Here is an 8,042-nt window from a genome sequence, read left to right as displayed (position 1 = left end):
ATATAGAAGCTGTTTAAGATTATGAGGTTCCTTCCTTAGCTAACGTATCCGCACAGTTGTTGTCTTCGATCTAAATGTGTGGTTGAAGATCATGAATTTTGTCCACCAAAGGTTTCTATATAAGAATGATAGAAGATCATCCTGAATTTTGAACTTTGAATGTAAAAACTAGCCTTTACGAAAGAGAAAAATACGGAGTCACATATAACATCAAACTTACGTTTGCATGCGGGGTACGTATCAAGTATCAAGAATCAAGAACAAGTGACATTATGATGACCATTTGTTTTGCAAAAGAACTTGCCTTTGCTGAATTAATTATACATGTATAATACGTAATAGTATAATATCTTTATGCATTTCACTAGTATGGTCGGATTTTATATTTTTTTTTTACAGAACACGTATATTTTTTTATGGGAAATAATTTTACTTAAATGACTTAAATATATTTACAAATTTTTACTTTTGTTTCCTAATTAATTTCTGTTTTGGGTTAATTCTAAATAAACAATAATTTTAGTTTTGGTCATTAATATTTTCTCTAGTTCTAATAAATTAAAAAAAAATTCTAACATAAAATTCATTAATTTATCAGGAAATAAACACAAATTTATTAATTTATCATGGTTTAAAATAAAATATTAAAGACCAAAATAAAAAATTGTTTTTTATTATAAACTCAATACTAAACAAAAATTTATTAGAAAGTGAAACAAAAATTAAGTATTTGTTAAGAATAAAAAATAAAATTGTGATTATATATAGTTGATTATGATGTTATTGACTATTTTTTGTTGTTATTTTTAACTCTTGTTACATTTTTCATAAATAACTCAGTTAATCATATTTTAACTAAAAAGCAAGAATAAGAGGTAACAGATTATTAAATATACTTGGGTATAGCAATCGAGACATATTTAAATATTTTGTGTATTTATATTATATCCATGTTTTATGCGTAACTTTAAGAGGACCTTCTCATGTGACATTTTTGTCACGTAAATCTTAGTCTTTGGTATTTGACGAGATGGTTGAGTATGCAACTTTTTGTCATGATGAAGCAGTATTTCAAATCAAAATAAAATTATATAAATAAAACACATATTACCTGCATGAAAAAAATTTTTTTTTTTAAAGCATAACTAGTATCAGTCTTGAAATGGAATATGATGAGATGAAGAATAACTCTTTTAGTGATAAAGGTGTATTTATTATAATACTGTTGTACAAGATCCATCCTTTAGGATGGTTAAAAGTATAATTTACTATTGATCTCATGATCTCATGTGTGTAAAGTTAGATTACTTGTTTTTGACAATTGGTTGATATTTATGAGCGGTATGTTAGGCATTCTTGACAGAATGATAGTTAATAGTATTGTTTTTAACAATGAAGGTAGGTAAAGATGTACTCCCAAAGTAATTAAATAATATACTAGTATATTTTAAGCTCGTTTAATTTACTATTTGGGAGAAGTCTCTCCTCTTAGGCATTTTTACAATATTATACATATACACTTATATCTCTCTGAATCAAGATGTCAATTTCTGTATTATATATCAGTCAATTCATTACCCATAACAATTGAGTTATGAACAGTCGATATTTAAAATTCAGGTGGGACACGTAAAGGTATGGATTCAAAGGGACATATCTGCATGGATATAATTCCCAACTGTCAATTTATTATTGAAAAGAAAGAAACAAGCAGCACCGTATATTAATTTTCTCTGTTATATATGCCAACCGATTAGCTAGCTAGGTATAAATAAATATATTATTGTAAGATTTTGGTTCTTCATTTTTATTTAAAAAAATATTCAAGAAATTAATGCCTTGACTTAACCACCCACAGGGAGTAGGTGCAAGCCTAAATATCTTTGTTTATAATTTAATCATTATTTTTGTTATGTATATACACACAGTACGAGAGCTTGCCTTAATATGATATTTGTTGTTTTTTTTTTCTATAAAAATTCTACGGTTGAAACGAACATATATAACTAATCACCAATTACCAATTAAACCTGAAAAATGATTTTGCCGTAAAGGAACAAGCTGCTAAATTACTATAGTGGTTATTTACTTATGTAGTATTATAGTTATCAGTCTATTTACTCTCTTCTTTATTTAAGTCCGTACGTCTCTTCATCAAAAGAATTAGTCAGCTGATTAATGTGAAAGGCTTACCGAGCAAAATCTATATTAGCCTAAGCTCATTATTACTGGAATTAATATTATAAGATATATTGATAACAGCAATTAATAATATATCCACTTGGTATAAAACAACTCAAACTTTTGTCTTCTTGATATATATGAACTAAACATATATCATTTCAACTATCTGAATTACATCCATTTGATATAAGATATAACAACAACAATTAATAATATATGCACTTGAAAGCATAAATATATTTTGCAATGACATGTCTAATTAAAAATATACTTAATTTTATAATAATTAATTGATTAATATTATTAAACTCTAATAACAATAATATACATCGACTTGATAATTTTATAAAATATGCCATAAACCAATTATCTTAAATCTTAGTATTCCTAGCTGGATCATTTTGTCACGCAAGTTGCAAATGAAATATACTGTACAAGGATTGAATTCTAAATCACTTAATGCCCCTCAAAGAAAAATCATGTCATTTCAAGTCTTTGAAGAAAGTTACACTTTGGAGCATTAGCCTGGACGTGCTTATATATGAAGAATGAACGCAAATCCAAACATGCTATTAATCACATAGATTTTAACATCCTTTCATCAGCGTTAACATCACCTTCCTTTATTTGGCTCCATCACCAACTAGCTCCTCAGCTCCATTGTCGAGAAGATGTACCAAAAAAACTACAAACTAAGGCTGAAGGAATGTGAACACATAATCGTATGCAACCCTGAGTTTGAGGGTGGTAGGGCTCATGATGTCGATGGCATTCAAATCAAACCTAATTCTAGGCATATATGGATTGATCGATGCACCCTTCGTGATTAGGATGATGGCCTCATAGACATTACAAGACAAAGCACCGATATCACCGTATCTAGGTCGCCTTATTTTCTCCATTTTCAATTGAATTACAATTGTGGTTTCTCACATATTCCATTCCTATTAGGTGAGCAAGGGTAAAGTATGCAATCTCAGTTCTTGATGACAAAATTATTGCTTGATTTTCCATTACATTCATAATTTGTTATACTATATCAATAATTCATTTTTTCAATTTTCATCAATGACTTACGGTATGTTTGGATCCCCCATCCACACAACTCTGATGCAATTATTTGCTTTTAGTGTGTTTTGACGTGATAATTTAGTGAAATGTGGATCACTGGTGGATTCCCAAACACATATTGAGATTACTTACTTTATCACCAGGTGTTGCTTTGGGCAGCATGACAAGACCATGCTCATTGGACCTGACCCAACTCACATAGTCACATTGGTGATAGATGCATCCGGGTGACCATTCACCATTGTTTCTTTGATGGAACAAGGCAACGACAACCTTGCGTGAGATTTGGAAAAGTTCATCTGTACAACAATTACACCAGAAACTGGGGGATATATGCTGTCTGTGCTAGTGTGGAATCTCAGGTGCGTGTGCTGCTATCATCCTTGGACTTTTTAATTTTTCTTTACATTCTAACTGATGTGCAAGATTTGAGAGAGTAATTGATTTCTTGAAAATCATTTTACAGATATACTCTCAGTGTAACGTATATGAAGCGGAAACTAAGAAAAAGACTTTTGAATTTTAAACTGAAAAGGCAAAATAATTTTCTTCTTTTTATTGTAATTGATTAGGTTCATCAGCTCATGGCCTATCTTGTTCTAAAATTTAATCTGAGAACAATACTAAAATGCAATTCCTTAGGTGTTACTGTTTTCAGAGTTCTTCAATTCAGATTAGAGTTTCATCTCAATGAGTAACGCAATAAAGGTTGACATTTAAAGTTAGCATTATATATGAGGTGAAACTCTATTTTCTTTTTTGTTAGCATTTATTGATACAGAGTATTCACCGGTTTTTTTATAACTAATTTCTGTCGAAAAATCTGATTAGTCACTTTTAGTAGGATTCTTCCCTTACAACTTACACGTCTCAGTTTTTGAGTCATGAATATGCTTCTTAGTTATGGCTCAAGTCCGGATATGTAAATAACTAGACGTGCTTCTTGAAATCTTCAATTTGGTTATATATATTTGTTTTGGCAAATACAGAGTTAAGTGATAAGGCTATATCTCAAATATTCAAATTAGTTTTTACTCTATCCTCCACCAATGGCTACTAATGGTTGTTATAAAAATGTTTCCATAGGCGGCAGATAAGGAAGAGCAGAATTCTGGCTTCATAATATCAGGAGACATGTTTCTGAATGGTGCTGAGCCATGCTTGCTAACAGAAAACAGAGAAATGTCATGTTTCATCCCAGCGAATATTACCAAACATGGACTATGGAAGTAGCTGCACATTCTCTCAGAGAGGTCCTCAAGTTATGTACAGGTTGGCAATCCATTTGTAGACCAGTAGATCATATGGTCCCTCAATAAGGTTCATTGCATTGCAGGACTACACCTTCTGGTTTATGTGGGAACCATTGACATTACATCAAGCACATTTAAGAAACTTTGTCCGCTATTTTAATTCGAGTTGCACTAGCAGCATATTCATTGTATTCTGTAAACATAGTCAATTTTTTGGTTCTGACACTTTTCCATTTTCGTATTTATATCTGTCCCCAATCATAATTTCCATTGTCAGAGGTTATTCAAGTTTGAAATATGTAGCTAACTTCTGAGGTCTGGCAAGCCTTTTTTTAATACTTTTATTTTAGCAATAAGGTCACTTTATCTGAGTTGATGATTTGAAAACGATACATTAAAAGCGTGTTTGTCTAGTTGAAAGCACACAAAATTAGTTAGAAATTGAAACTCTAGCTAACTAATTGATTGTAAAATAAATTACGAGGTCATGACTTGAAATTTGGGGGTGCCTATTCAAATAAGTAACATCTTAAAAATCAGGATAATGAGTATTTTAATTTTATTCTCATTTTAAAATATTTTTATGAAATGAAATGAGTTCATGTAAACTTATATTAATTTTAAATTATAAAGAAATAATATTTAATAAGAGTGAGCATTAAAAGTTTTTAAACGCTAGAATAGGAGAGAATAAACTGTAATAAGATATTAAGAATAAAAAAGTTGAAAATTTATAAGATCAAATGTTATATGAAAAGTGATTTTAAGATGCCATAAGCTCGTTAAATACCGGCTAGAATATTTTTTTTTCATCCTTTAAATTTAAAATTAACTTTTTTTAGTCCTGTAATCTAAAAAAAAAAGTTGTTTCATAGGTCGTTAAAATGAATACTTTGAAAGAAAAGTATGTACATGTGATAAAGTGTTTGATAATAAGAATGTGAAATCAAAGTGAGTCAGCATGTAAGTGACTTGTAATTTGTTAGTCAAGTCACATAAGCAAAATTTCTAACGACATTTAAGCAAATGGACTAAAACAAACTTTTTTAAAATTACAGGACTAAAAATATTTATTTTTAATTTAGACTAAAAATAAACTTACCCCAAATTTGAGGGAGTATATATTTAAGCCTGAAATAATAGTAGCTACCAAACACTTTATATTGGTCAAATATACTTTTAGTTAGTAAAAAATGTTCCTCATCAAGTTCGCATAGAAAGAATTTGGACCAAGAACGAGAGTTCCCCATGGAGTTCACATGCAAATGGACAAGAACACGATTTAGAAAGACTACCAGTGCAAAGGCTTTGCTAGATGCATCAAGTCATATTGTTTGTGCACCCATCATTAAAATAAAATTTCAAAAATATCTTTAAGTATTTTTTATTTTTACGGATTACATAATCCGTATAACTAATACGGACTATGTGATCCATATGAGTCATACGGATTAACTCATATGAATTATGTAATTCAAAAAAATTATATAAATTACGTAATTCATATGAGTCATACTGATTGATTATGTATCGACTACGACTAAAGTGTCATCATGCTTGGACTACGGCTAAAGTAGCATTAAGTTTCCTACTGGACTTTAGGCCCGCTTGTTAGATTACATAAATTGACATTTTATTTTACTAAGTTAATGAGATGAACATATATTGTTATTTACTTTTACAAAGCTTATGGGATAAACTTCTCCTTAAATACTTATAATAGAAAAAAAATACGAGTTTCTACATAAACTAAAATTAATCTATATACCTCAACTTTTAAAAAAAGTTAAATAAAAATTGTTAAGTGAATAAGTTAATTTTAATTTACATAAAAAATTCAATTTGTTTTAGACTTAGATATGTTTTTAGACTTTATAAGTTAATATTTTTTTACTTTTGGTTCCTGCAAGCTTATTTTTTTAATTTTCAATTTTTATAAATTTATATTTTTTTAATTTTAATCCATGTAAGATATATTTTTATTTTTATTTTTCAATTTTGAGTGTCCATGGAATTGATGGAAAGTTCTCTCAATATTTTCTAGGGATTTCCTCTGGTAAAACTGAGAGAACCTTTGTCCAAGTCACGCATTCAGTTTGAATCACATAAGTTTACACTCAACACGTCTGAGTAACTAATTCTTATTCATGAAGCATATTAAATTGGTTGTAGGAACACTCAACAATGAAACGAAGATTGTTGTCAAAGAATGGATATGCCACTGACACATCTTTGTAGAGCCCAGCTTTGCTATCAAGCTTGCATAAAAGAACCAATATGAACCATGCTAGGTGAACTGAACAGTGCCATGTTAGGAAGAAGATGCTTTGCCATAGAAACCTGTCATAGAGGTAGTTATCATTCTAAAAGTAGTTAATGTAGTGAATAGAAGTAGTTATCATGTAGTGGATAGTAGTAGTTATCATGTAATGCAATCATCGGCTATAAATAATTCCTTCTGTATTAAATAAAGCACGCAAAAATATATTCAGTAATATCTCTTTCTTGCTTTCTTTGCTTAACGAAGATTCCCTTGATCTCGAATACAAGGGCGAACAACCTAACAATTGGTCCGACCTGCCGCTCTTCAATGGCATACATCGAACTTTTCGTCGCCTAGGTGGACCACCTCGAGGCTGTCACGGCCAAACTCGCTGCAGCCCAAACTTCCATGGCTTCCAAACTTGATGCCATTCTCTGGATATTGCATACCATGGTACCCAGACAACCCTCTCTATCTTCTGCCTCTGCGAAGTCACCTGCCGCCTCTACTTCCCAAGGTAACCAACCTATCTTCTTCCTCTGCTAAGCCACCACCAACAGCAGAAACCACGCCGCATCCACCAACAGCAGAAACCACGTCGCCTCAACCAACAGCAGAAACAACGTTGCCTCCCCTTCCCATGGCAACTTCCCACCTTCCCGTTAACAAGCAAGCACCACACACTCTCCTCCGACCCTCTCCCGACTGCTAATAACTGGTCCCACACAAACCCCGCGACATCCTTCCCTTCGACATCCGCTTCTCCCTTTCTGTTGTGTGTGCCACCACGGTCAGGGACACAAATCTCCACCACCCTTTCCTCCTCCTCTTCACCATTCTCGTTGCTGCCAAAGTGCTCTGTCTCCGCCCATCTTCGAGCACTAATTCCTACACCTACTTTCATTTGGGATTCAGGTTCTGTTTTCTGCACCTAAAACCTTGAGGACAAGGTGTTTTTGATGGGCTAAAGAATGTTAGGAAGAAGATGCTCTGTCATGGAAACCTGTCATAGGGGTAGTTATCATACTAGAAGTAGTTAATGTAGTGGATAGAAGTAGTTATCATGTAGTGGATAGTAGTAGTTATCATGTAGTGCAATCATTGGCTATAAATAATTCCCTTTGTAGGCAAAAATATATTCAGTATTCTCTCTTTCTTGCTTTCTTTGCTTAACGGAGATTCCCTTAATCTCGAATACAAGGGCGAGCAGCCTAACAATGAATCTGTAGAATATGGATTATGGAAGTAGGATCCTGGTCAAGGTGAATTCT

General features: G+C 31.8%; 1 long non-coding RNA gene across 1 annotated transcript; it reads left to right on the top strand.

The window, feature by feature from the left end:
- Window positions 1-2,772: 2,772 nt before the first annotated feature.
- Window positions 2,773-4,831, top strand: LOC100815877 (uncharacterized). The gene is made up of 3 exons (XR_416579.3): window positions 2,773-3,135; window positions 3,399-3,617; window positions 4,342-4,831. It is a non-coding gene; the product is annotated as an uncharacterized lncRNA (long non-coding RNA).
- Window positions 4,832-8,042: the final 3,211 nt, after the last annotated feature.

The sequence above is a fragment of the Glycine max genome, chromosome 10 (genome assembly GCF_000004515.6).
Source record: "Glycine max cultivar Williams 82 chromosome 10, Glycine_max_v4.0, whole genome shotgun sequence".
NCBI lineage: Eukaryota > Viridiplantae > Streptophyta > Magnoliopsida > Fabales > Fabaceae > Glycine > Glycine max.
This window is presented reverse-complemented; position numbering and strand designations above follow the sequence as displayed.